General features: G+C 39.9%; 1 long non-coding RNA gene across 2 annotated transcripts in view; it reads left to right on the forward strand.

The window, feature by feature from the left end:
* Positions 1–3,387, forward strand: part of LOC136163373 (uncharacterized) — a 77,399-nt gene extending 74,012 nt beyond the window's left edge. For both annotated transcript variants that reach the window (XR_010662231.1, XR_010662230.1), the window contains exon 4: positions 3,155–3,387. This is a non-coding gene — a long non-coding RNA (uncharacterized lncRNA). The remainder of the gene's footprint in view (positions 1–3,154) is intronic.
* The last annotated feature ends 12,094 nt before the right edge of the window (positions 3,388–15,481 follow it).

The raw sequence follows: 15,481 nt of genomic DNA on the forward strand, positions 1-15,481 counted from the left end.
GAAAGAATACTGGAGTGAGTTGTCATTTCCTCTCCAGGGGATCTTCCCAACCCAGAGATCAAACCCGCATCTCCTTCTTGGCAAGCAGATTCTTTACCACTGAGCCACCAGGGAAGCCCTGACTTAATCACAAGAACCATTAAATATGGATCTAAAGATCAGAGATGGAGGAAGTCAGAGAGATTCAAAGCATATGAAGGACTCAAAGTGAGGAAGATTCTTGATTACTGGCTTTGAAGATTGGGAGGCCTCCATGGCAAGGACTTCCTGTAGCCTCTAGGAGCTGGGAGTAGACCGTGCTGACAGCCAGCAAGAAAATGGGAACTTTGGCCTTAGAACTGCAAGGAACAGAATTGATCCCAGAGCCTAAATGAGCTTGGAAGCAAATTCTTCTCCTAAACCTCTAGATAAGAAATCAGCCTGGCTAATGATGCCTTTAGCCTTGAGATACTATGAACAGAGAACCCTGTCACACCATTCTGAAATTTAAAACTATAGAACTGTGACATAATAAATGGGGGTTGGTTTAATTTGCCAAATTTGTGATAATTTGCTCTGCAGCAATAGACAACTAATAAACTGTCACTCATAAATATTTACTGAGTGCTCATTACATGCAAGACAGTAGTTTTTTATTTCAGAGACGTCTTAGTCTGTGTCTGTTTCTAAGAGGGTTCATTTTTTAAAAAAAAATCTGCAGAGTTTTTGTGGTAACACTAGTATTTCTCCTAATGGAAATATAGGGCTTTCCTGGTGACTCATATGGTAAAGATTCTGCCTCCAATGCAGGAGACTTGGGTTCGATCTCTGGGTCAGGAAGATTCCCTGGAGAAGGAAATGGCAACCCACTCCACTGTTCTTGCCTGGAGAATCCCATGAACAGAGCCAGGCAGGCTATAGTCCTCGGGTGCCCAAAGAGTCAGACACAACTGAGTGACTAAACCTTCACTTTCACATGGAAATAAGAAAATTCCAATCTGTATCCTCTTGAAGGTGAGCATGAGTATGTGCCTTATCCTGACCAGTGGAATGGAGGGAATTGACGCCTGGCTCTCCCAGGACCGTGACTCCAGTCCCCCATTCTGTCTCCCTGCTGCAGCACACCCTGACGCTCTGGACAAGAAGGGAGTTTTGCCGCAGGGGCCTAGGGGTAGGGTCTAGGGAACAGAGCCTTCCATGCATCTGATTTTGGAATATAGTGTGAGCAAGATATGCATCTATTTTTGCTTTCAGCCTCTGCACAAAATAATCTGACCTATCCTGACTGAAACATTTGCCTCGAACATACTGGAGTAGCTTTGGTACTCGCTTCATAAACACTTACAGTTGTCCTACTGCAATACTGAGGAAAGCCAGGTGATCTGTTCCCAGGACCTTTCAGTTCGGTGAGTTCAGTCGCTCAGTCGTGTCCAACTCTGCAACCCCATGAACTGCAGCACGCCAGGCTTCCCTGTCCATCACCAACTCCCGGAGCTTGCTCAAACTCATGTCCATCGTGTCAGTGATGCCATCCAAACATCTCATCCTTTGTCGTCCCCTTCTCCTGCCTTCAGTCTTTCCCAGCATCAGGGTCTTTTCCAATGAGGCAGTTCTTCACATCGGGTGGCCAAAGTATTAGAGTTCTGGGACCTTTGGCTGAACATTTTTTGCGTAAGATTAAAAATAGAGGTGTATTTACCATCATTTCCCCCTCCATGTAATTGAGGAGTAGGGAAAAGGGTGGAGGAAGTAGGGTGAGACTGAGAAGTTAAGGAATACAGGAAATAGCATGTGATTTTCTGACTGAGCAATAATTACTGAGTGGCTACACCCAGGCTCTGTGAGGAACCCAAATGTCAGCGGAGACAGGCTCACTTTCCATAAAACGTTGATAACCACACTCAGTCATTAGCGTACCAATGAGTTGAAGTGAAGAAATAGTGCAGTTTTTTCTTTTAAACTTTTTTTTGTATTAGAGTATAGCCGATTGACAATGTTGTGATAGTTTCAGTTGGACAGCAAAGGGACTCAGCCATACATATACATGTATCCACTCTCCCCCGGATTTCCCTCCTCTCCAGGCTGCCACAAAACATTGAGCAGTTTCCTGTGCTATATAGTAAGTCCTTGCTGGTCATCCATTGTAAATATAGCACTGTGTACACGTCCATCCCCAAATCCCTATCTACCCTTTCCCCCCATTCTTCCATCTCCGCAGCAGCCATAGGTCCGTTCTCTAAATCTGTGAACCTGAAGAAATCGTGTACTTAAATACTTAAAGGTAATTCTAGTCTCCAGATTTGCTGAAACACACTATCCTAATTTGTGAGAAGGAAATCAAGACTGTAAGAAATTGTATGGGGCTTCCACATTTCCTATTTCCCTGTTTCATTTCTGTAGATGATCTAGAGCATAGATCTAGATGGTGGCTGAGTTTAAAAAAGCAAGATTTATATTCAGAACAAAGTCACTAGCAAATGTAACAAGTCATTATTTTGTTAGCAAAGAACTATCCTGATAATCCTTGATAATCATTCATTAGCTATCTTTTTTTTAAAGCAACATTTGATAATATATTTCCTGCTCATCAAGATAGTCATTAAGGTTTAGAATTTTAGGTGAAATTAAGCTGAAAAAGTTGGTCTGTTTAACCCTATACAACAAACTTATTTTGAAAATAACCTTTTTTTGTGTGTGGGGGGAGAGGGTAAATTCCACATAACTGCTAACAAGTGAAGGTCAAAGTGAGCATCTGTCAAAAACATTATTTCAAGAAGTTTCGATACAAAGCAGGAAAACTCTATGTAATGTTTAAGCTCTTGGTTTCCAGGCATAGCCCGTCATCACTATTTTTCCATTTATGTGCTAATCAGATTAATTAACTCTGTAAGGAGTTTCTTTCATCCATTTGTGAAGTTTTTCAAGTAGATTTTCTCAAACTAAGCTAAAGCTAGATTTCTTTAGAACTTCAGAAGATTTCTGGAAATCAAAACCAAAATGGGATTTTTTTGGGGTTTAGTTTTCTTTTCTAAGTAGGAAAAAAGAAGACAATTTCAAAAATGTGGTTTGATTTTCTTTGCAAACCTTTTTTGAAATATATTTTATGGTAATTCTAAAGGTATTAAAAGTTGAATATCCTTCAAGTTCACCTTTCTTTCTCTCTCTCTTTCTCCAGTATTATCAAGTCAGCATCTTGGCATCTGGAAGAGAAGGTGTGGCTTCCATGGTACCATAAATGGGTATAGATGGTGAATTTTGAAGACACCAACTCTCACTGCAGTGGAAATTTGGAGTTAGGGATGAGCCTTACCATAGGCTTCCTGTGTCCTGTCCTGTGTAGTGGGGTGGTACGCTGGGGCGATGAAGCAAGGCTGGACAGCATAAAACTAGTACCTGGTACTTCCTGAAATCTTCCATTTTTCCCCCAATGCCATATTTAGCTTGTTCTTCAGCACGTTAATATCAAACTGACAGAAGATTTTTCTTTAAATGAGCAAATTTTCTCTTCAGAAAGTACATGCAATGACTAGTTCCAATCTGGCCATGAAACAGGAGTGTCATGGCAGGCATAAAAGGGCCCAGGTTTTAAGTACAAGTTTTTTCCTCTCCTCCACACACACAAAAACATACATTTGGTATTTCTTTAAGGACATGCCCGCCCACAAACATCTGAGAAACATCTGTAGACAAAATGCCAAAATGCATAGTAGAATTTTGACTCACACCTCACCACCCACCAAGACCCCTGTCAACTCACAATAAACACCTTTCTAGCATCTGCCCCAGAGAAAGAAACGCCACATTACCCAAAGGTCAGAGCAAACAGATGTCACTTATTGCAGACCCTAATCATATCCATATCCAACCTTAGGAGGCCTGCAGTGAAAGCCAACTTCGGGAGTCAGGGTTCCTCCAGTTACAGACGCCCATCCCTGCGTCTTCCCTCCCTTTCACTGGAGCAAGGGGGCCTTGGGAGTGGTTGTCTCTAGGGGCCATCCCTGCACCCTGCTGTCTAAGCCCATGACTGAGTGTGGGTCTAGGGAGGCAGCAGGAAATTCTTCATGGTTGACCAGCATCTGAGCAGTCCTTCTGCTCCTCATTTGACCAGACCTGAAATATTTTTCAAGAACAGCTCCTGCCTCAAACTTTGATTCCCTGTGGAAGAGTTAGAACTGCTCTCCTCTGTTCTCATAGTCGTTTGTGCACATTTCTCTGCCTCCTCTTGTAGCTCTCTTCATACTGAATAGCATCACCTTACGTCTCTGAGTCCTAAGGGACTGAGCTTCAGTTGGAGGAAAGAAGAAGGAGGGAAGGAAGGAAGGGGAGAAGGAAGGAAACAGAGTGGGCATATGGGATTTACACAAAGTTTAATGAGAAGGCAATGTGGGATTGCCATTTAGTGGAGGGGGATTGTTTTATATTTGTCTTTATAAACTGATAAAGCATAATACTCAATCCAGTCACTTCACATTCAGTATCTATAAAAGAGTTTTAAAAAGATAAATGTGTGGATGTTTTTTGTTGTTCCTGTGAACCTACCCTTTACCTTTCTGCTATCGTCTTCCCCATTTCAGTCCTGAAGGGCAGGTCCAGTTCATTCAAAGAGAAATACAATGAGAATCATAAATTATTTAGAATTTAGAAGCCACAGAGGTTTAAATCTCATGATATAAGTTTATACATTTGAAGAATTCCTTCTCACTATCACAAGCAAGTTTGGGAAGGGCTGATTGTTGAATGTGATATAAAAGCAAAAATGAGGAATATAGCTCACTTTCCATAACAATTTTCTGTCTCTGCCTGCCTCAAAACCAAACAGACACATACATTATACATCAAACAACCTGAAGGCTCAGCTTTGCACAGTTCTTGAAACAATCCTACCGTGTCTGTTCCTGTATCAGGACCCATCCTCCCAATGGCTAAGCTCCAGAGGCACTTATGCTGTCATAAGCCTAGTGATCCTGGAGTGACACTCTATGCTCCTTAAAATCTTCACTCCATCCTTATGACTAAGCATCTGTTTTCCATGTGATTGTGTCCCAATATTTTCCCCCACTCGAGCTAGAACCCTAGTCTGACCCTTAGATCATAGATTGGAACCTTCCAACCAAGTCTTATTAACTTACCTCCGTAGAGACTGAACCCTGCTCTCTGACCAGACTGTACGTCAACAATCACCACCACTTCTACTCAACTATATCTGTCTGCCAGGAGCTCATTTTATATTACTGATAATTCTCACAAAGACCATTCAAGGTAGATAGCATTGTCCCCTTTGGCAGATAAACCACAACTCAAAATTCGAGATACCTCATGCCTTAATCAGTCTTCCCAGGTAGCACAGTGGTGAAGAATCCACCGGTCAAGGCAGGAGATACAAGAGATGCAGGTTTGATCCCTGGATTTGTGGCCTACAGGTCACGGGGTTGCGAAGAGTTGGACACAACTGAGCAATTGAACACACACACACACTCACGTGCAATGCCTTAATCAAAGCTAAACAACTAAAATGTAGAAGAGGCAGATGTCTCTGGTTCCAGAATTTATGACCTTCCAACCCCTCCTCTCTGGAACTTTGACACTGTTTATCCACCATCCTTAAAGAACTCCCCTTCCGGGGTGCAACACAGGATACTCAGATATCAGTGCCAGGCCAAACCAGACATGGGTTTGGACACTCACAGAAGAAGCTGACTTTGCACCAGTGTTCCAGCTCCACCCAAAGCAGCCGTATTCTCCTTGCAGATATTGAGTTAGATTTAAATTATAAAATATTTTAATGACAACCCTATAAAGCTTTAGCATCATCACAAAGGCCTCTTTAAATGTTTTTTTCCTCATGAGAAAAGACATGAACAAAAATTAGGCATTTCAGATGTTTTTTCATACAAATATAACTATAGTAAAGCCTCAACACATTGTCGACTCTTAAAGGAGTCCAATTTCATTCCTGATCACTAGAAGTTACAGAAGTAAAACTTAATGTCCCTAAGAGTTTGAAAATTTTATAGAATTGTGAATGACTCTTGTTTGCTCTGAATGGAATTACTCATTTAGGTACACTGAGTCTTCTTGCTTTTCTTTCCTCCTGCCTTCTGAGTTTTCCAAATAAAACTATCAAATAAAACAAACTACTGAACATCTCTGTGTACATAGTATTGGTCTACAGTATATCTGCTTTTCAAATATCCATTAACAGTTAAATTTTATATCTTTATGATTCTAAACCAAGTTCTTGAGATGTTGATAACTTAGAAAAATGAGAGCTCTTTCTAAGTGATAATTTTTATTTAAATTGATGTCTCTTAAAATAGTCTCCTTATTTGTTCAGATCTTTCCGGATTCCTATTTAAAAAATTATTTAAGTAACTTTTAATAATAAAGGTTTTCCTGTGTATAATAGCTATCTTACTCTTCTGTATGGGCTTCTCCAGGTCTTTTCAGTATGAAGAAAGACCTGTATTATAATATATGTAATACACAGACAAAGCAACTTTTGCTGCTGTAACAAAGCCTCAAATGTATTAACATATCAGTTCAAATACAATAGAAGTTTATTTCTCATCCACAGAAATTCCAGAATAGATTTGTCTGATTAGCAGAGGACACTTTCGTCAAGCGGCAAAACGGAGACCCAGTCCCTTCCTTCCTGAGCTTCTGTCACATTCACCACACCCAACCAATGGAAGGAGAAATAGCATAAAAGACGGTTTTGCACGAAGGACTTTATGGGCCAGTCTTGCAATGATACATATCACTTCCATTTACATCTAGTATGTTGAACTTTGGCCACCTGATGTGAAGAACTGACTCATTGGAAAAGACCCTAATGCTGGGAAAGGTTGAAGGAGGAAGGAGAAGGGGACGACAGAGGATGAGATGGTTGGATGGCATCACCGACTTGATGGACCTGAGTTTGAGTAAGCTCTGGGAGTTGGTGAAGGACAGGGAAGCCTGGCTGGGGTCACAAAGAGTCGGATACAACTGAGCGACTGAACTGATGTGGAACTTAGTCACATGACTACATCTAAGTACAAGGTACTACAAGAAGTCCAGAAAGAAGAAATGAGCTTAGTGAGCCCACAGTGTGTGCTTAGAGTCAGGTAAATCTGGATTCAAATTCTAGCTCTATAAAGAATTCTTAAGTGACTTTCCATGCTTCAATTTCCTTACCTTTTAAGGGATTATAAAGCTGATTTCAGCAATTGTTTTTAAGCATAAATCAAATAATTAATACAATGATTAACATATAGTTTTGTTAATAGAATCTGAAAGGTCAAGGTAAATTTTCTTTTATGATTATATAAATTTGAGTCACTTTAGATTTTGCCTAGTTCCCAGAAAGCTTTGTGATATTAAAAATGCCCTCCTTGATATTTCAAATTTTCAGCAATATTTTACAAAGGCACTCATGTTACCTAGCAACCTATATTGAACATTAAATAAATACCATAAGCTGGTAACATATCATCTAATGATTATCCATGTTTTAAGTTACTCCTACCAAAATTTTACAGATTACGTTGAAAAAATTGATTTTTTTTCCCAGTTAACCATGTTTAGTTTGGTGAATTGATACAATTTGGGGGAAGTAAAAATAATAGCTATAATTGAATTCAGCCATAATGATGGTTTCAAATCCTGTGACCACAATAGTGGAATGAACTCTTAAAATTCTCTTCAGAGGTCAAAAGGTTGCCAGTCTTAAGTGTTAAACCTTCGTGCATAATCCAGGTTCATAAAAACATTTTGCCATTTCAAAATCAGAAGTCACCCAATAACCAAAATTTTAGAATAACTGGAAAGAATCATTAGGATTATTTTTTGATATGTTGTACAAATCATATGCTTTTACCTCCTTTGGTTCCCCCAGATAAATTTTACCCTTTGTATTTCCTTTCTTTTTCTTCTTTTTTTTTCTTTTGTACCAGCAGCAGTGGGATTTCTGCCAGAACTGAACTCAGCCACTTCCCTGGGAATGTTGTCCAGTTGCTAATTTCACTACCGGAACTGTGTTCCCTCGCGTTCTGGCCTATTTCCATGCATGCCTACACTAGAATAAAGGGTCTGACGGTTCTGTGGATAATGGTAAACATATGTAGCCAATGCTTTGCAATTCTTTTAGAGCCAGAAAGCATTAGTAGGTATTTCAGTTGCTGGCAACAAAAAAGTCAGTACAAGGCACTTCAAACACCAGAACCCAAAGAAAACCACACATCAATGATTTTAATGCACAGCAAAGTTCTTCTTTCATTCTTTCTTTTTTAAATCATTGACTAATTAAAAATGAAAGTCAGACTATTATGACAGCATAATTCCAAACTTTAAAACTACAGGGGAAAAGGTTGGGTTTAGGGGGAAAGAGAACATTACAACTTGTTTATTTTGGATACCATTCCAATTTCAAATTAGGCCTTTTGATTCTTTAAGTGTACAAGAGAACTTTGACTTTTCCTGAGTACACAAGGGAAAAATTACATATTGTGATGTCATTGCCTTGCGGATTTCTCATACCACCAGATACATTAGTCACATTGTCAATGTCAAGGAAATGCAAAAGTAAAAGGAAAAAAATATTATCTTCATATGAGAATCAGTAATGATTTCTCTTTGGATGCACCTCTTCAAAATTGTTTCCCAAATTCCAGTGGAATCTGAGAGAGCTATTAAAAATATATAACAGTATCTCTAACAGGTCTCTTTCATTTCCTTCTCCAGGGGATCTTCTGGACTCAGGATCAAACCTGGGTCTCCTGTACTGCAGGCAGATTCTTTACCATCTGAGCCACTAGGGAAGCCTATAGTACTCTATTACCAAACTAATAAAAATATTACTATGTAATGGTAAATAGAAGGGTACTTTGGATAGTGTCTTATTGGCTGTATAACTTTGACCATTTAATGGTTTTATCATTCTATATTGTGTGTTGATGATTGCAGGAAGACATTTTCATCCAAAATACTGGAAAGTGATAATCCTCCAACATTCTTGTCTACAGTGTTAAACTGATACAGGTGTCCCCAGCCTCCTGACTGCTCTTGCCAATCCAGTGTAGTAGCTGCCTCTTTCTTTGCCTGGAAAACCATCCAACATCCCTTACTCTCTGCTTTGTTTCCTGACCTCTGGCTGATTAGAATTCCTTCCAATATAACGGAGGGCCTATCTGTGGAATGTCTTTAAGATAGAGTAAAGTTGGTCAGTGCTAAGTAGGAACTTCTCTACCTAAACCCAGAGCAAATGACCCAAAATTGCTTTCAAAGGGAGGAACCAATTGCAGAGACCCAATGTAGAGAAAATCAGAGATATTGATTAGATGAAGAATTCTACCTGACTGCAGTTGAAACCAATATCAGGATGTTCAGTTGACTCCATCCCCCAGAGACTGTCTCATAGACTGTAAATAGAGAGACAGAGGCATGCATAGTCAAACCTCTGATACAATGGTGTAAGTGAGCCAAAGCAAGAAGGATCATTCAAAGTCCTTTCAAAATAATTATCTACTCCTCAGGTGGCACTAGTGGTAGAAGAACCTGTTGGCCAATGCAGGAGACAGACTCAGGTTCCATCCCTGGCTGGGGAAGATCCCCTGGAGGAGGGCACAGCAATCCACTCCAGCATTCTTGCCTGGAGAGTCCCCATGGACAGAGGAGCCTGGCAGGCTACAGTCCATAGCGTCACAAAGAGTCGGACACAACTGAAGCGACTTAGCACACACATGCACAAGTGGGATGGAGGATAAGCCTCAGAGCAATTGGACCATTTCTCAAGTGCTCAATGTTGACCTAGATGCAAGTTTCTCATCTAGGCGCTGTTGACATCCAGGGGCAGATAATTCTTTGTTGTTGGGGGAGAAGAACTGTCCTGTGCATCACAGGGTGTTTGGCAGCATCCCTGACCTTTACCCACTCGATGACAGTGCCGCCACCCTAGTTGTGGCAACCAAAAGTATCTCCAGACTTTGTCATTGGCCCCCGGGAGAGAGGGAGCAAACCTGGCCCTCATTGAGAACTTCTGAGTTAGACAAATCTGTGTCTGGAGTCTCTTAGATGAGTGGCTAGGCCCTGGCCTTTAGCTTAAGCAACAGTGTTCTGAGCCATGGGAATGGTGGTTAGAATGCTTGACTGTTGGGAAAGGAGACAGAGACTGTGAGCTATATAGGATGGGGCCACTTACGAAACAAGCAAACACACAATCCACATACTGTTTCGCTTACCCTTTGTGACCCCCATGAAAATGAATAGTTGGCCCCAGAGTTTAAACATTTAGGTCATAATAAACCCATGAATTTAATTATTACACACTACATCTCTATAGAGCTACAGGTTTTGTTTTTGTTTTTAGTCGCTCAGTTGTGTCTGACTCTTCGCAAACCCATGGGCTATACCCAGCAGGCTCCTCTGTCCATAGGATTTCCCAGGCAAGAATAATGCAGTGGGTTGCTATTCCTTTCTCCAGGAGATCTTCCCGACCCAGGGATCAAACCTGAGCCTCCTGTGTTTCCTGCATTGGTGAGTGAGTTCTTTACCTCTGAGCCACCAGGGAAGCCCCAGTTTGCATCAAATCCAGGGTTTCTATTGCTCTGCATTCTTACAAAAACAAAGGTTAAATAGGGACAGGTGGCATATACTTATACCATAAAAACATCTAGTCAAATCCCATAAACAAAGAAAGATGATCTTCTTCTCTATAATATAGTCTTCTCTGGTGGCTCAGATGGTGGTAAATAATCTGCCTGCAACGCAGGAGACATGAATTCAGTCCCTGGGTTGGGAAGATCCTCTGGAGAAGAGAATGGCACCCCACTCCAGTATTCTTGCCTGGAGAATTCCATGGATAGAGGAGCCTGGTGAGCAACAGTCCATGGCATTGCAGAGTTCAACACGACTAAACAACTAACACTTTTCACTTTTTTCCCCCGTGATACAGGGAGAAATTCCAGTACATGTTGGCTAAGATGACTCCTGGGTTGTGGGCTACATGGAGTTCATATTGGATATTTATCAGTGGGGCTAGAGCAGCCAGTTTGTACCAGGAATAAATAAAATAATCTTAAATTCTCTCTCCTATACCATCCAGAATTTGGATCTAGTTCGAAGGAAAGGAATGATTTTCTCCATTGTGACAATGCTTTAACCAACTTCTTGAACTCATTTAGCTGCCACTGCCACTGATCTTATTGTTTTGTTTTTTACATCATCAAAGTTTGATCAAAGGGTTCAGAAAAATTGGAAATATAAAGAGCAGAGCATGCTGTGTGTCAGCTGCTAGTAGAGAACAGATTAAACAAACGCCAGGGTTTATCACAGTCCTGGGACTACCCAAGTCAGCAGTTTCAAACACAGCAGACCCTTAAATAATTTCAAATCCTTTTTCTATTATCCTTTACAAAAATAAAGCTGGATACACACTGGATTCATAAGCATTCTCTGACACACAGAATGATCAAGGGAAGAACCTAGAACAAGCAAGATCAATTGTTATTTCTCAAAATTAAATGTTCACTAAATATAAACAACAAATAAGAAATGAACTTCCTCATGAGTTCTGAATTGATTCTGCTTATGTCATACTCTTCCATGATAATCAAGCAGTGGTATGCCATCTCATTTGTAGAGGTTTTAAAACAATTTTTATACTACTCATGCATGTCCTTTTTTTTTCTTTTGAAAACACAATACAAAGAAGAAACTAGAAACCATCAATAACCTTCACCTATAATACATTCAGTTCAGTTCAGTCGCTTAGTAGTGTCTGACTCTTTGTGACCCCATGGAATGCAGCATGCCAAGTTTTCCTGTCCATCACCAACTCCCAGAGCTTACTCAAGCTGGTGTCCATTGAGTTAGTGATGCCATCCAGCCATCTCATCCTCTGTCATCCCCTTCTCCTCCTGCCTTCAGTCATCCCCAGCATCAGGGTCTTTTCAAATGAGTCAGTTAGTCGAATCAGGTGACCAAAGTATTGGAGTTTCCGTTTCAGCATCAGTCCTTTCAGTGAACACTCGGGACTGATTTCCTTTAGGATGGACTGGTTGGATCTTCTTGCAGTCCAAGGGACTCTCAAGAGTTCTCCAACACACTTCAAAAGCATCAATTCTTCAATGCTCAGCTTTCTTTATAGACCACCTCTCACATTCATACATGACTACTGGAAAATCCATAGCCTTGACTAGATGGACCTTTGTTGGCAAAGTAATATCTCTGCTTTTAAATATGCTGTCTAGGTTGGTCATAACGTTTCTTCCAAAGAGCAAGTGTCTTTTAATTTCATGGCTGCAGTCACCAACTGCAGTGATTTTGGAGCCCAAGAAAATAAACTCTGTCACTGTTTCCATTGTTTCCCCATCTATTTACCATGAAGTGATGGGACCAGATGCCATGATCTTAGTTTTCTGAATATTGAGTTTTAAGCCAACTTTTTCACTCTCCTCTTTCACTTTCATCAAAAGGCTCTTTAGTTCTTCTTTGCTTTCTGCCATAAGGGTGGTATCATCTGCATATCTGAGGTCATTGATATTTCTCCCATGGCAAGCTTAATTCCAGCTTGTGCTTCATCCAGCCTGGTATTTCTCATGATGTACTCATGATACATCTCATGATGTATAAGTTAAATAAGCAGGGTGACAATATACAGCCTTGATGTACTCCTTTCCCGAAATGGAACCAGTCTGTTGTTCCAGATTGTTTCTAATTCTTGTCCATTTCTAACTCTTGCTTCTTGGTCTGCATACAGATTTCTCAGGAGGCGGGTCAGGTGGTCTGGTATTCCCATCTCTTTCAGAATTTTCCACAGTTTGTTGTGATCTACACATGAGTCAAAGGCTTTGGCATAGTCCATAAAGCAGAAGTAGATGTTTTTCTGGAACTCTTGCTTTTTCAATGATCCAACAGATGTTGACAATTTGATCTCTGGTTCCTCTGCCTTTTCTAAATCCAGCCTGAACATCTGAAAGTTCATGGTTCACATACTGTGGTAGCCTTGCTTGGAGGATTTTGAGCATTACTTTGCTAGTGTGTGAGATGAGTGCAATTGTGCAGTAGTTTGAGCATTCTTTGGCATTGCCTTTCTTTGGGACTGGAATGAAAACTGACCTTTTCCAGTCCTGTGGCCACTGCTGAGTTTTCCAAATTTGCTGGCATATTGAGTGCAGCACTTTCACAGCATCATCTTTTAGGATTTGAAATAGCTCAACTGGAATTCCATCACCTCCACTAGCTTTGTTTGTAGTGATGCTTCCTAAGGCCCACTTGACTTCACATCCCAGGATGTCTGGCTCTAGGTGAGTGATCACACCATTGTGATTATCTGGGTTGTGAAGATATTTTTTTGTATAGTTCTTCTGTGTATTCTTGCCACCTCTTCTTAATATCTTCTGCTTCTGTTAGGTCCACACTTTCTGTCTGTCATTGTGCCCATCTTTGCATGATATGTTCCCTTGGTATCTGTAATTTTCTTGAAAAGACCTCTAGTCTTTCCCATTCTATTGTTTTCCTCTAATTCTTTGCACTGATCACTGAGGAAAGCTTTTTTATCTCTCCTTGCTATTCTTTGGAAAGTGAAAGTGAGTGAAGTTGCTCAGTTATGTCCGACTCTTTGTGACCCCATGGACTGTAGCCTATCAGGCTTTGCCGTCACTGAGATTTTTTGGAACTCTGCATTCAAATGGATATATCATTCCTTTTCTCCTTGTCTTACATACTGCTAACTTAAAGACATTTTATTCTAGTATTTTTGTGGTGTATTATAAAATAAGGTTAATTTTAAAATCATGTACTATCTAACACGGGGCTTCCCAGGTTGCAATAATGGTAAAGAATCTGCCTGCAAATGCAGGGGACATAGGAGACACAGGTTTGACCCCTGGGTCAACCTGGAGAAAGAAATGGCAACCCACTCCAGTATTCTTGCCTGGAGAATCCAATGGACAGAGGAGCCTGGTGGGCTATAGTCCATAGGGTCGCACAGAGTCAGAAATGACTGAAGCAACTGAATATGCATACACACTCTGACACATACAAAAAAGCCACAATGCATAGTCATAAAATGACATCCCTGACTGACTACTCAACCTGGGAGCTAGAGCATTATCAACTTGCACCCTTCCCTTGGGTTCCTCCCCTACCATCTTCATGCTTTGCTCTCTAGTCCCAGACTAGGGGTAACTTCTATCCCAGGCGTTCTCATCTGGGGGCACTTTATCTCCTTTGGAACATTCCACAGTGTCTAGACACATATTTGGTGGTCACAGCTGGGTTAGAGGTTGCAGCTAACGTCTAATGAATAGAGACCAGTTCAGTTCAGTTCAGTTCAGTTGCTCAGTCGTCTCCGACACTTTGCAAACCAGGGATGGTGCTAAATATCCAATAATGGATAGGACAGTCTCTCATCGCCAAGAGTTACTTGCTGAGAATAGTGTCAAGACTGAGAAACTCTGTTCCGTTCTGTGTGTTTGACTTACCATGACTATGCTTATAACAATAGCAGTTTTTTCATACATATGATCTTCTAAATACTATGTAATTTACTTTTGTTGGTTTTAGAATTCTAGAACAATAGCATCATGTAGTATTCTGTGACTTCCTTTTTTTCTCAATCGTTTGTTTTTAGGAGTCATTTATAATTATGTCCATTTATTTTCACTGGTGTATATTATTTCATTGTGTGAATAAGCCTCAATGTAATTTTTATTCTATTGTCAAGTCATATTTTGTTGTTTTTTTTAACTGTTTTTTGGATAATATTTTTTTCTTTTGTGAATAGCGCTTCCAAGAATATTTTGTACAAATCTACTGGCACACACATGCAAGAATTTCTGTGAAATGTATATGTAAGATTAAAATTGCTAGGTTGAGGGGGATGCAAGCCTTAAGTTTACGGAAATATGCAAATTTCAGTGTGACTGTACCAATTTATATTCTTATCAGCAAGATGTAAGATTTTGCCTTGATCCACAGTTTCTCCAGTTTCAGTATGTTTGCTAATTTTTGCCAATCTAGAGGTTATAAAACATAAATCACTGTGGTCTTACTTTGCATCTGCTGGGTTACTAGCAAGATTGAGCATTTTTTATATGCTCATTCACTGTTTGTATTTCTTCTTCTCTGAGGATCTTGCTTTGCTCTGAAGTTTATTAGTGTTCTCAATCTTATTCGTTGGATGAAAAAGCCTTCCTCATTGGTTTGTGACATTTCCTTTATTACATAATAAGTTCTTCTTACTTTATTACATAATAAGTTCTTCTTACAAATGAAATTCATTGATTTGTAAATCCTCTGCCAATTTCATATGGTTTTAATCACCAGGATTTTATATTACATTTTATTATATGGTAGTGTGAGTCTGATTTCAATATTTCCTTTGTTCAAGATTTTATAAGCCATTCTCATATCTACATTTTATGAGCTAATTCAATGTTAGAATCATTTTAATAAGCTAAAATTTAAAAATAAATTTTGATGAGTAAATGAGTAATTTATATTTAATGTTTAGTCTCATTCA

Source organism: Muntiacus reevesi, chromosome 3, assembly GCF_963930625.1.
Source record: "Muntiacus reevesi chromosome 3, mMunRee1.1, whole genome shotgun sequence".
NCBI lineage: Eukaryota > Metazoa > Chordata > Mammalia > Artiodactyla > Cervidae > Muntiacus > Muntiacus reevesi.